We start from the raw sequence: 14,194 nt of genomic DNA on the forward strand, positions 1-14,194 counted from the left end.
AAAGATGAGCAAGGGTTTTAAGAAGGTTTAGCCGGCTGTGACAAGTTGCCTTCAGAGAGGTAATGTGAGGTTTCCAGGTTAACCGACGGTCAAAGAGAAGGCCTAGAAACCTGACTGTATCACGTTCGGGGATACGGGAGCCATAGAGATACAAAGGATGATCGGAGATAACAGAGCGTCTAGTGAAAGTAATTTGGTGAGTTTTGGTACTTGAAAATTTAAACCCATGTGTGGTGGCCCAAGTGGAAACACGGTCGACCGCATGCTGGAGAGAAACTGCAATAAGGTGACAGTCAGCGCCTGCACAAGCAATAGCGAAGTCATAACATAGAGTGATGACCAAATATTGGGTGGAAGAACAGAGGCCAAATCATTTATAGCAAGGAGAAAAAGTGTTGTGCTTAGAACACATCCCTGAGGGACACCTTCAGCTTGGACGAAGTCCGGGGAAAGAACATTATTGACTCGAACACGGAAATGTCTGTCAGTTAAAAAGTTCTTAAGGAAGGATGGTAGATTGCCTCGGAGGCCTAAGGAATGGGCCTGGGCCAAAATATTATACCTCCAAGTTGTGTCATATGCCTTCTCAAGGTCAAAAAATATGGCAATAACTGAGTGATTATTCGCAAAGGCATTACGAACATACGTATCCAAGCGTAGTAAGGGGTCTATGGTAGAACGACCCTTACGAAAGCCATATTGACTAGCGGAGAGACTGTTGTGAGTCTCTAAATACCACATTAAACGTCGATTTACGAGGCGTTCCATCACTTTGCAAACTGCACTTGTAAGAGCGATGGGGCGATAGTGGGAGGCATCATGTCCTGTAGTACCCGGTTTGCGGAAAGGGAGAACAATGGCAGATTTCCACAGCTGGGGAAGAACTCCTTGTGCCCAAATAAGATTGAAGAGGTGTAAGAGGACTACAAGGGCTGACCGATGTAAATGTTGTAACATACGAATATGAATGTCATCAGGCCCAGCTGCCGATGATCGGCAAGCTGAGAGCGTTGCCTCCAGTTCTTGAAGTGTAAAAGGCACATTATACTGTTCTTCTCCGAGAGAAGAAAAGTCCAAGGGTACTAACTCTCTGGCAGACTTTGAGGAAAGAAACGAGGGGCATAGATGGAGCCCTCGGGAAATACGGACCAGATGTGTGCCAAGTTCAATGGCAACGTCGAGAGGGTTTGCTATATCAACACCAGTGCCCCGTAGAACAGGAGCCGGGTCAGGAGAGTATTTACCACTCAATTTCCTCACTTTTTTCCAGACTGCACTCATAGAAGAAGCAGAGGTGATGGTGGAAACATAGTCTCGCCAACAAGTGCGTTTAGCTTCACGGATGACACGGCGAGCGATCGCACGCTTCTGCTTAAAATCAAGAAGTCTCTCAGCGGTTCTATTGTACCGGTACCTGCCCCATGCAGCACGTTTCAAACGTACTGCACGAGCACAAGCAGGAGACCACCAAGGCACGCACTTCTGAGAATGCCTGCCTGAGGTTTGGGGTATAGAATGAGAAGCTGCGGTATAAACTGATGTCGAGAAGATGTGTAGGAGCTCATCAATGGAGGATGAAGAAGGAACCTCACTAAAAGCAGTGAGGTGTGAGTAAAGATCCCAATTTGCCCGATCAAATTGCCAGCGAGGGCTACGGGAAGGTGGTGAATAGGAAGGAGAAGTAAGAATGATCGGAAAATGATCGCTGTCATGTAAGTCTGGTAGAACAGACCAGGTGAAGTCTAGTGCAGTGGAGGAAGAGCAGACTGATAGATCGATGCAAGAGAGAGTATGAGTACGAGGATCAAAATGGGTGGGAGTACCCGTATTTAAAACATGGAGGGGGTGAGAGGCAAGAAAAGCCTCCAACTGAATGCCACGTGAGTCACAATGAGACCCCCCCCAGAGGAAATGGTGGGCATTAAAATCACCAAGTAACAGAAGTGGTGGTGGTAAGGATGAAACAAGAAAGGCAAAGTCTGGGATAGAAAATGCTCGAGAAGGAGAGAGATATAAAGAACATATTGTAAACCACTTATTCAAGTGGATACGGGCTGCAGTGTAATGCAGCGAGGTATGGACAAATAGTTGACAGTACGGAATATCATTGCGTAGAAGAAGGGCACTTTCATTAAAGGTCCCATCTGAGAAAGGATCCGAAGAATACAATAAATTATAGCCTGAGATAGGTTGGAAAACAGCCGAGTGTAATTTTGGTTCTTGTAAGCAAGCACCAACAGGGGAAAACCTGGAAAGCAACATCTGAAGCTCACCCCGATTACCCCTGAGGCCGCGGATATTCCACTGTAAATAGGCCATGATTGGCGATGAAGAAAATATCAGGAATCTGTAGGTAAAGGCACCTACGGACTAGAGGGGTTAGAAAAGTCAACGTGTGGTGGCATTGGAAGATGTTCAAGTAGCGAAGGAACGGAGCGTTGCGAAGAATGGGGTTGTGAAGATGGAGGAGAGGGAAGAGAAGGAACAGGAAGTGAATCAGTGTCCATTGAAGGTTTAGTCTCTGCAATATATTCTGAAATGGCTTCAAGTGTTTCTGAATTCAAAGATGTATGGGAAACCATATTGGAGATAGGAGGAGGAGGGTGAGTAAAGATTGGGACAGTAATGGACTGTACCAAAGTAGAGGGGGAGGGAAAAGTGTAAGGGACTGGAGATGAAGTGTGGGGGGGGACAGAAGAGGTAGAAACCTGGGAGGTGACAGAAGAGGGAGAAACTTGGGAGGGGACGGGGGTGGAAGGCATAGTACGAGGAGGAGGGTGAATCTCCACACTTGTAATAGAGCCAGAGAGAGGGAAAGAACTAGGTACAGAGACTGGAAAGGTAACGTGTGGAGGTGGAAGAAGGGAAGGAAGGGGCAAAGAAGATTTGAGCAATGTGGATTTTTTGGACTTCTGAGTAGAGGGGCGATTGGTATTAGGTGTCGTACGAGGTCTTGTCGATACTGGGGCTTGTGAGGAAGGACGCGAAGATGTGAGAACAGACTGAGTTGTAGTCGGGACGTCAGAGCCAAGGACAGCAAAAGGATTAGATGCCGTAATGGCTATGGGAGGGGTAACAACAGAGGAGGCTGCAGAAGATGGGACCCCAGAAGTGGGGGGATGTTTGGAAACACGAGAATAAGAAACACGGGGTAGTCTCCCTTGGAGGCGGAGATGAGTAACTGCCATAGTATAAGGGAGACCTTCTGCCTCTTTGAGGCAACGGATTTCACGTTCATTTAAGTAGACCTGGCAACGGCGGGAGTACGAAGGGTGAGCTTCATTACAATTAAGGCAAGATGGAGGTTGACTGCAAGATGTATTAGAATGGTTGTCGGCACCACAGACTGGGCATTCGGCCATAGATCTGCAATATTTCGCTGGGTGACCAAAACGCCAGCAATTTCTACATTGTTGTGGTGTAGGTATCACCTTTCGAACTTGTAACCGATGTCCCGCGACATATACAGAGGACGGGAGTTCTCGGCTGTCAAAAGTTAAACGAGCCACATTGCAAGGGTAACGTCTCCGCCCCCGGGCAGGAAGGACATAAGTGTCTACTTTGAGGATTGGGAGATCCTGGAGTTCCAGCTGTTCAAAAATGTCATTACCACATGACTGGAAATTCTGTTGGACTATGGTATGGGGCAGAATGACAGTACCACTACAAGAATTGAGAGAAAGATGTTTTTCAATAGTGATAGGAGTAGTATCGATATTCGAAAGGAGAGAAAGATCATGAGCTTGGGTAGCATTCTGGACAGTGACGATGCGCGTACCGCTCTTGAGAGCGTGAAATGAAATATCTCTGCCAACATGACGCAGGAGCGCTTTGGCAATACTATGGTCAGAAAGGTAGGCAGAAGAAGAAGTTGGTCTTAAAGTAAAGAATTTAGTCCATTGTGTGGTCCGAAACTGAGCGTGGAGAGGGAGTGCTTGACGTGTCGGTCGTTTCCGAGTAGAATGGGAAGGTAACGACGGAGCATCATCAGGAGATTGACGTTGGCGTTTAGGAGTAGGACCGGAGTTGGTCCGGCATGAAATGGGTGGGCGATTCGAAAATTGCCGTACCGTAGAGGGAGAAGCCGGAAGCATAGTCAAAGGAGAGCGGAGTTCAGACAAATCGAAGGAGTCAGTCGAAGCCCCGGTACCTGAAGCGGGTGAGGAAACAGCACCAGCAAGAGGTACAGGGGCATCAGGAGTGTCCGAAGAGTGGTCTAAACACAAGGCAGGGTCAGAATGGGGTGCGGTATCAAGAAGGGGCCCGGGGGTAGTGGTTTCATGGACTAGGGCTGCCATGGTTAGGTTACTCCTTTGCTTTTTGTTTTTAAGAAAAAAAAAGAAAGAAGAAAAGAAAATAAAAACAAAAAAAAGAATAAAAAAAGGGGGGAGCGGGGAGGAATAGTTCCCAGGAGGAATGAAAGGGCCGGAAATCTCCCTCCGCGCCCAAGAGGACTCGACACCGCTAGTAGCGCAGATGCAGCATGGAACCCGTGCCATACCCTACCCTTCATGCCAGTAAACCAGCAATCCGGGATAGCAACCTCACATCTGCCGAGCTACCTCGGTGGACAAAAGAGAGGGCGGCCGGATATCCGCCACAAAGCATACCTCCTTCAGCCACCACCCCCGGAATCCGAAAGGTGGCTTCCAGAGATACACCCGTCGCCCAAAAGACACCCAAAGCTACTCCGGGATACCGGAGAGGGATCGGGACATCCCTAGGCAATCCAGATTCCACGGCAAACTACGCCACCGCCAAGAAACCTCAACGGAATGGGATCGACCCCGGTGTCCTTTCCCCTACCTAGGAACTAGCGCGCCTGTGGGAGAAATCACGAAGGCTAAAAAGAGGAAGGGCAAAAGGGAGGGGTGAGGAGGAGGAGGAGGAATGGAAAAAGGGGAGGATGGGGAGGATGGGATAGGGGAGGGGAGAATGGGGGGTAATTAGGTTCGGTCTGAGGAAGAAGACCGACAGGGCTAATTCCTCAGACCAAGAGCCTCTTCACCACGCCAAGGAGCCCCCCTTGAAGAGGTCAGCTCCCGATGAAAGATGAGCAAGGGTTTCAAGAAGGTTCAGCCGGCTGTGACAAGTTGCCTTCAGAGAGGTAATGCGAGGTTTCCAGGATAACCTATGGTCAAAGAGGAGGCCTAGAAACCTGACTATCACGTTCAGGGATACGGGAGCCATAGAGGTACAAAGGATGATCAGAGATGACAGAGCGTCTAGTGAAAGTAATTTGGCGAGTTTTGGTATTGGAAAATTTAAACCCATGTGTGGTGGTCCAATTGGAAACACGGTCGACAGCATGCTGGAGAGAAACTAATGAGGCGACAGTCAGCGCCTGCACAAGCAATAGCGAAGTCATCAACACAGAGTGATGACCAAATATTGGATGGAAGACTAGAGGCCAAATCATTTATAGCAAGGAGAAAAAGTGTTGTGCTTAGAACACATCCCTGGGGGACACCTTCGGCTTGGATAAAGTCCGGGGAGAGCACATTATTAACCCAAACACGGAAATGTCTGTCAGTTAAAAAGTTCTCAAGGAAGGATGGTAGATTGCCTCGGAGGCCTAAGGAGTGGGCTTGGGCCAAAATATTATACCTCCAAGTTGTGTCATATGCCTTCTCATGGTCAAAAAATGTGGCAATAACCAAGTGGTTATTCGCAAAGGCATTACGAACATAGGTATCCAAGCGTAGTAAGGGGTCTATGGTAGAACAGCCCTTACGAAAGCCATATTGACGAGTGGAGAGACTTGTGTGTGTGTCTAAATACCACACTAAACGTCTATTTACCAGGCGTTTCATCACCGCAAACTGCACTGGTAAGTGCAATGGGACAATAGTGGGAGGTTTCATGTTCTGTAGTGGCCGGTTTGCGGAAAGGGGAGAGCAATGGCAGATTTCCACAGCTGTGGAAGAACTCCTTGTGACCAAATAAGATTGAAAAGGCATAATAGGACTGCAAGGGCTGACTGATGTAAATGTTGTAGGATACGAATATGAATGTCATCAAGCCCAGCTGTCGATGATCGGCAAGCTGAGTGTGTTGCCTCCAGTTCCTGAAGTGTAAAAGGCACATTATACTGTTTTCTGAGAGAAGAAAAGTCCAAGGGTGCTAACACTCTGGCAGACTTTGAGGAAAGAAACGAGGGGCATAGATGGAGCCCCCGAGAAATACGGACCAGATGATTGCCAATTTCATTGGCAACAGCCAGTGGGTTTGCTATATCAACACCAGCAACCCGCAGAACAGGAGCCGGGTCAGAGAATATTTACCACTCTGTTTTCGTACTTTTTTCCAGACTGCGCTCAGAGGAAGCAGAGGTGTTGGTGGAGACAATCTCACCAGCAAGTGCGTTTAGCATCACAGATGACAAGACGAGCGATCGCATGCTTCTGCTTAAAATCAAGTAGTCTCTCCGTGGTTCTATTGTACCAGTACCTGCCCCATGCAGCGCGTTTCAAACGTACTGCACGAGCACAAGCAGACCACCAAGGCACGCATTTCTGAGAATGCCTGCCCGAAGTTTGGGGTATAGAATGAGAAGCTGCGGTTAAAACGGAGGACGAGAAGAGGTGTAAAAGCTCATCAATGGAGGACGAAGAAGGAACCTCACTCAAAACAGTTAGTTGTGAGTAAAGGTTCCAATTTGCCTGATCAAATTGCCAGCGTGGGTTACGAAGAGGTGATGAATGTGATTGGGAAATGATCGCTGTCATGTAAATCCCGGAGAACAGACCAGGTGAAGTCTAATGCGGCGGAGGAAGAGCAGACTGAAAGATCGATGGAAGAGAGTTTATGAGTACAGGGATCAAAATGGGTGCGAGTACCTGTATTTAGAACATGGAGGGGGCGGGTAGAAAGAAAAGCCTCTAACTGAATGCCACAGGAATCACAGTGAGACCCCCCCCCAGAGGCATTAAAATCGCCAAGTAACAGAAGTGGTGGCGGTAATGACGAAACAAGAAAGGCAATATCTGGGATAGATAATGCCCGAGAAGGAGAGAGATACAAAGAACAGTGTATACCACCTATGCAAGTGGATACGGGCTGCTGTGTATGAACAAATAGCTGATGGTACGGAATATCAGTGCGTAGAAGGGCACTTTCATTAAAGGTCCTATCAGGAAAAGGATCTGAAGAATGCAATAAATTATAGCCTGATATGGGATAGATAATAGCATTGTGTAATTTTGGTTCCTGTAAGCAAACACCAACAGGGGAAAACTCGGAGAACAACATCTGAAGCTCACCCCAATTACCCCCAAGGCCACGTATATTCCACTGTAAATAGGCCATGATTGGCAATGATAAAGATGCCTGAAATCCGCAGGTAAGGGTACCTACGGACTAGAGGGGTTAGAAAAGTCCACATGCGGTGGCAAAGGAAAACGTTCAAGCAGCGAAGGAATGGTGCGCTGTGAAGAAAGGAGTTGCGCAGATGGAGAAGAGGAAAGAAAAGGAACAGAGGGTGGATCAGTGTCCATTGATGGTTTGGTCTCTGCAATATATTCAGAGATTGCTTCAAGCGTTTCGGAGTTCAGAGACGTCGTACGAGAGACAATATTGGAGATGGAAGGAGGAGGAGTTTGAGTAAAGATTGGAACTGTAATGGACTGTACCAAGGTGGGGGGAGGGCAAAAGGGTGGAGGGAACTGGAGAAGTGTGGGAGGGGACAGAAGAGGCAGAAAGATGGGAGGTGGCAGAAGAGGAAGAAACTTGGGAGGGGGCAGGGGAGGAAGGCACAGTACGAGGAGGAGGATGAACCTCCACACTTGTAACAGAGCCAGTGAAAGGGTACAGAGACCAGGAAGGTAAAATGTGGAGGTGGATGAAGGGAAGGAAGGGTTAAAGGAGATTTTTTGGACCTCTGAGAAGTCGAGGGACGATTGGGAGGAGGTGTCGTATGAGGTCTTGTCAATACCGGGGTTTGTGAGGGAGAACACGAAGAAGTGAGGACGGCCTGAGGTGTTGAAGTAGGGACTTCTGAGCCCAGGACAGCAAAAGAATTAGATACAGGAGTGACTATGGGACTGGCAACCACAGAGGAGGCTGCAGAAGATGGGACCCCAGAAGTGGGGGGGGGGGGGGGGAGTTTTGAAACATGAGAATAAGAAACACGGGGTAGTTTCCCCTTGGAGGCGGAGATGAGAAACTGCGATGGCATAAGGGAGACCTTCTGCCTCTGAAGCAGTGAATTTCCCGCTCATTTAAGCAAGATAAGATTTCGTTCGGATTTTTAACCCCGGAGGGTTAGCCACCCAGGATAACCCAAGAAAGTCAGTGCGTCATCGAGGACTGTCTAACTTATTTCCATTGGGGTCCTTAATCTTGTCCCCCAGGATGCGACCCACACCAGTCGACTAACACCCAGGTACCTATTTGCTGCTAGGTGAACAGGACAACAGGTGTAAGGAAACATGTCGAAATGTTCCCACCCGCCGGGAATCGAACCCGGGCCCTCCGTGTGTGAAGCGGGAGCTTTAGCCACCAGGCCACGGCGAGAGTACGAAGGGTGAGCCTCACGACAATTAAGGCAAGAGGGAGTTCGACTGCAAGACGTATTAGAATAGTCATCGGCACCACAGACTGGGCATTCGGCTATAGATCTGCAATATTTTGCTGGGTGGCCAAATCACCAGCAATTCCTACACTGTTGTGGTGTAGGGATTACCTTCCGAACTTGTAACCAATGTCCTGCTACATAAACAGAGGATGGGAGTTCATGGCTGTCAAAAGTTAAACGAGCCACATTGCAAGGGTATCGTCTTCGCCCGTGGGCAGGAAGAACATAAGTGTCTACCGTGAGAATTGGGAGATCTTTGAGTTCCAGCTGTTCGAGAATGTCATTGCCACACTTCTGGAAATTCTGTTGGACTATGGTATGGGGCAAAATAACAGTACCACTACAAGAATTGAGGGAAAGATGTTTTTCGATAGTGATAGGAATAGTATCGATATGCAAAAGAAGAGAAAGATCATGAGCTTAGGTAGAATTCTAGACTGATGATGCGTGTACCACTCTTAAGAGCATGAAAGGAAATATCTCTACCAATGTGGTGTAGGAGCGCTTTGCCAATACTGTGGTCGGAAAGATAGGCAGTAGAAGTAGTCTGTCTTAAAGTAAAGAATTTAGTCCATTGTGTGGTCCAAAACCGAGTGTGGAGAGAGTGCGTGAAGTGTCAGTCTTTTCCGAGTAGTGAGAAGGTAACGAAGTAACATCAGGAGATTGTCGTTGGCGTTTAGAAGTGGGACCAGAGTCGGACCGACGTGGGACTGGCTCACGATTCGAAAATTGCCACACCGTAGAGGGAGAGGCTGGAAGCATAGTCAAAGGAGAGCAGAGGTCAGACAAATCAAAGGAGTCAGTCGAAACCCCGGCACCTGAAGCGGGCGACGAAACAGCACCAGCAAGAGGTGGAAACAAACATATGCAGTTTAATGTGATCCTTTATTGACAACGTTTCGCCCACACAGTGGGCTTTTTCCATACCCAACCCTTCATGCCAGTAAACCAGCAATCCGGGATAGCAACCTCACATCTACCGAGCTACCTCGGTGGACAAAAGAGGGCAGCCGGATATCTGCCACAAAGCATATCTCCTTCGGCCACCACCCCCGGAATCTGAAAGGTGGCTTCCAGAGATACACCTGTCGCCCAAGACACACCCAAAGCCACCCTCTGGGATACCGGAGAGGGATCGGGACATCCCCAGGCAATCCAGATCCCACAGCAAACTATGCCACTGCCAAGAACCTCAACGGAATGGGATGGACCCCGGTACCCTTCCCCCTACCTATGATTATTATTATTATAATCAAAAAGAAGCGCTAAGCCACAAGGGCTATACAGCCCCCTACCTATGAACTAGTGTGCTTGTGGGAAAAATCCCAAAGGCCAAAAAGAGGAAGGGCAAAAGGGAGGGGTGGGGAGGAGGAGGAGGAGGAAAGGAAAAAGGGGAGAATGGGATAGGGAAGGGGGGATTGGGGGGTAATTAGGTTTGGTCTGAGGAAGGAGACCAACAGGTCTAATTCCCCAGACCAAGAGCCTCTTCACCACGCCAAGGAGCCCCTCCTTGAAGAGGTTTGTGGCCATAATTATCCAGGGTAACCCAAGAAAGTTAGTGCATCATTGAGGGGTCCTTAAATCTTGCCCTCCCAGGATGCAACACACACCAGTCTACTAACATCCAGGAACCTATTTGCTTGCTAGGTGAACAGGACAGCAGTGTAAGGAAACGCACCCAATATTTCCACCCTAGCCGGGGATCGAACCACAGACACTGCAAAACTACACCGTTGCTCACCAGGCCACAGGGCTCTTGATCCAAGGAATTGGAACTACCTTCATGTTCCTATGATTAACTGATTACCTCATTCCTTAAGAATTGTATGACCCTTTTAAGTTTGCTATTTCCCATGAATAGTACATGTCCCATGCATGTTTACTTTTTCCCTTTACCGTAAATATATTTCTTTTCAGATAAGGATATAGGCATGAACGGCCAGCAGTATCTGAAAAATGGAGCAAGTGGTAGGCCACTAATGGATGTGCCAAGTGTACCCAACATTCTGCACGTCTTGCTGTTCAGTTCCCTTCCCCGTAGCGGCTCCACTGTGGTTGCAGAACTCCTTGCCACACATCCTAATTCCGTCCTTTTCTTCGAGCCCCTCTCAAGCCAAAAGAAAAATCCTTGTGCTAGAGACGGGTCATGTGTCGCAAGCTTTTTAACACGCCTCTTTAAGTGTACATTTGATCAAAACTTTGAAAATTGGCTTAAAGGAAAAGGTCTCTTTCTTAAATATTTTAACCCTACCACAAGGCAGTGTATCGAGAGACCATGGGAAGGAGGAAGTGCCTGTAGACATAAGCTACATTTAAATGTTATGTGCAAAAATGCCAGTGTCAGAATAGTTAAAGTGATAAGATCCCGATTGCCATGGCTGGTAAACCTCTTAAACAACACCTCTCTCAATGTAAAGATAATTCATTTGATTCGTGATCCTAGAGGATCATTAAACTCTATGCAGAGACTAAACTGGAACAGCAAGCCCTCCTTGAGGTGTGGTAACCTTGAAGATGACATGCGTGAGTACAACAAATTGCTGAAAAAGTACCCAACTAAAGTAAAGATGATAAATCTAGAGATGTTTTCTGTCGATCCGTACAGCACAACAAGTGATATTCATAAGTTTCTGTATGGCAGTCCAGGTCTTGAAGAAAGAACCTTGCAGTACCTGAAGGAGCACACCAGAGCTCGTAAGACACTGTTCTTTGTTGATAATATGGATACCCACAAGAACAGCAGTAGGGAGTATCAGGCATGGCGGTGGAGGATCACAAGCCAGTTACTGAGGGAAACTGAAGAGGAACTTGCTTGTAGCTATGTTATCAATGAGCTGGGACATGCTATGTTTGGATCACTCCACAATGCCAGAAACTTAACTCTGCCGCTTGACAAAAGGCACAAACAGTATTAATAAGTAGCTCAGTGGCATGTAGTTACCAATACAGTAATGATAATATAAAACAACCTGAAGGGGTCATACCTAGCTACCAAAAATTAAGAGGCTTCAGGTTTTTATATTAAATGTAAGTTTTTTAAACTTTTTTTTCCTCTCAAACATTTGAAAAAAAATTCACAAAATAATGTAATAGTCATGCTAGTCTAATCCTAGGACTAGATGCCACTGATTAATTAGCATGCACATTTGCACATGTTGAATGCTTGTAATAAAATTGTTTTAAGAGTTTATTTTAAATAAAGTATTGATAAAAATAAAATACTAATTGTTAAGATTATTTTCCTTTTAACAAGTTACCCCTCAAGGAAGGTTCCTTGATGTTGGCGAGGGGCTCTTGATTTAGGGAATTTTATCTGTGCTCCAGTTCCCCGAATTAAGCCTGAATGCCTTCCACATCCCCCCCCCCCAGGCGCTGTATAATCCTCCGGGTTTAGCGCTTCCCCTTGATTATAATAATAATTTAACAAGTTACAATTGTAAGGTGGGGAAATATTGTATGTTTGGGTTAACCTTAACCCCTTGCACAGTCCCACCTTCACACACCTCTACCCACAACATTGACCAATAAGACTAGCACATAAAATTAATACTTAGTACTTGCCCAAGCATGTCAAGCAGCCATGCAGAGCTTAGAATAATATTTCCTCACTTTAAAATTAAGATTTTCACGAGTTTAATTTAAAGAATTAGTAAAGCCAAAAGGGTTAAACATGAGGAGCCCAAAGCCTTTTCATGATTAGTGATTATGTTCCGTCATTGGGAACTGCTTCCACCCTTGCCAGTCTTTAATCAATGCAAGCACACCCTACCCTGAAGCACTGTATGACCCTTGTAGGTTTAGCACTATTTTGATCGTAAGTGCTGAACATGCAGGTCATAAAATGCCAGGGAATCGAGATTCAGGCGTCATCCGAGTAATGGATCAAGAGCCCCTTCACCAGCATCAAGACACTTTACAATAGTTGTGATGAATGGTTTGAAAAACCGACAAGTTGAAGATTGAGACACTTATGCAGCATATGGGAATCTTTATTCAGGAAACGTTTCGCCACACAGTGGCTTCATCAGTCCAATACAAAGAGGAAGGCGTAAGGAGAGGAGGAGTATGAGGTAATCAGTCCCTCAACCTGGAGTCGATGTGTTCAGTCCATCAATCTTGTAGAATGTACAGCATAGGGCCGTAGACGTGGCTTATATACTGTAGTGAGGCGAGGTGAAGCAGGCGGAGGCGGGGTCATAGTGGTACCATTCACTAGTCGAAGTAGGTCTTCGTCCAAAGGTTGAACAAGTGTTGAAGAATTCTTTGTAACAAGATCCCATGATGCTGCAGTGTCTGACAGTTGTGATGAATGGTTTGAAAAACCGACAATTTGAAGATTGAGACACTTATGATTACCTCATACTCCTCCTCTCCTTACGCCTTCCTCTTTGTATTGGACTGATGAAGCCACTGTGTGGCGAAACGTTTCCTGAATAAAGATTCCCATATGTTGCATAAGTGTCTCAATCACTTTACAATACTTTAATCACTAAAAGTTAGTTAACTATATACCATGGTACTGCAGTTGAAGCAGCATAAAGAGTGAACATACTGTAGTCATTGAGTACAGTGCTAAACTGATAAGCCTTAGTGCTAATTACCTTCATGGGGAGGGGAATGCTTATTCCAGGACTTTCAGCACCTGCAGGATGTGGTGGTCATGCAAGATCCAAGGGGAGCACAAGTCCAATTCCTTATTATAATCAGAGTGCTAAACCTACTAGGGTCATACAGCATCCAATTCCTTGGATCAAGATCCTTTTACTGGCATCAAGGAATCTGAGCAATCACCCAAGGGTCTTTGATGCTGGTGGGGGGCTCAATCCAAAGAATTTGATCTGTGCTCCTTTTGGAGCAAACCTGAATGACTCCCATTCCTCAGGAGCTGTGACCATTACAAGTTTAGTATTTCCAGAAAGATGAGAAAGCTAGTTTCTCAGATCAAGACCTTTACCAGCGTCAAGGTACACGAGGTGTCGCCAAAGTGCCAGAAATCTCTCTCGATGCTCGTGGAGGGGGGGGGGAAGCAGATAAAAGCAGGCACGAGTAGTTTCACTGTCAACAATTGAAGGAATCTGACCAGCAACATGGCTGCGGGTTGCAAACAATGTTTTTCCAAGAGATCAGAATGCTTCCGTCACACATGCATCGAGACGATGAAAAGGGCAAATAGGTAGATACATCAGCCCGCTAGAAACCACTTTAGAAAATCAGATTCAACCAATGTTCACTTCAACACCTTTAGAGTAATTACACTCACTGAATTTGAGTTCTGACAACACAAGATGCACTAATAGTCCTAAATTACCCACATATACCAAGGCATTAAAAATACTAGCTATCAAGGATGTTTTAAAGCGTTCGACCCTGGCACCTGTAATATCCAAAAACTGACTTACCAGATAACCGAACCAATAGAATCAAATTCCTGAACAATGGTTACTATACTCTTCACATGGAGGTCCTGAGGCTCTGTCCGTGCCCCTGCTCTATCCTGCACATGACGTCCTAGAACCCCAGTTCAAGGACAGTCATCTTAAGCTGATATCAGAGGTCTTCACAAAACTGACTGAAGCCAAACTGTGCAGAGAAATGCAAATCCAAAACTATCTACTATAA

The 14,194-nt window shown here is 46.5% G+C and overlaps 1 protein-coding gene across 1 annotated transcript in view; it reads left to right on the forward strand.

The window, feature by feature from the left end:
- The window catches only part of LOC128688886 (uncharacterized), a 44,229-nt gene extending 32,433 nt beyond the window's left edge, over positions 1-11,796 (forward strand). Inside the window, exon 5 of the mRNA XM_053776912.2 lies at positions 10,493-11,796. The gene's annotated coding sequence lies outside the window, so the exon portion shown is untranslated. The remainder of the gene's footprint in view (positions 1-10,492) is intronic.
- The last annotated feature ends 2,398 nt before the right edge of the window (positions 11,797-14,194 follow it).

The sequence above is a fragment of the Cherax quadricarinatus genome, chromosome 16 (assembly GCF_038502225.1).
Source record: "Cherax quadricarinatus isolate ZL_2023a chromosome 16, ASM3850222v1, whole genome shotgun sequence".
Classification (NCBI taxonomy): domain Eukaryota; kingdom Metazoa; phylum Arthropoda; class Malacostraca; order Decapoda; family Parastacidae; genus Cherax; species Cherax quadricarinatus.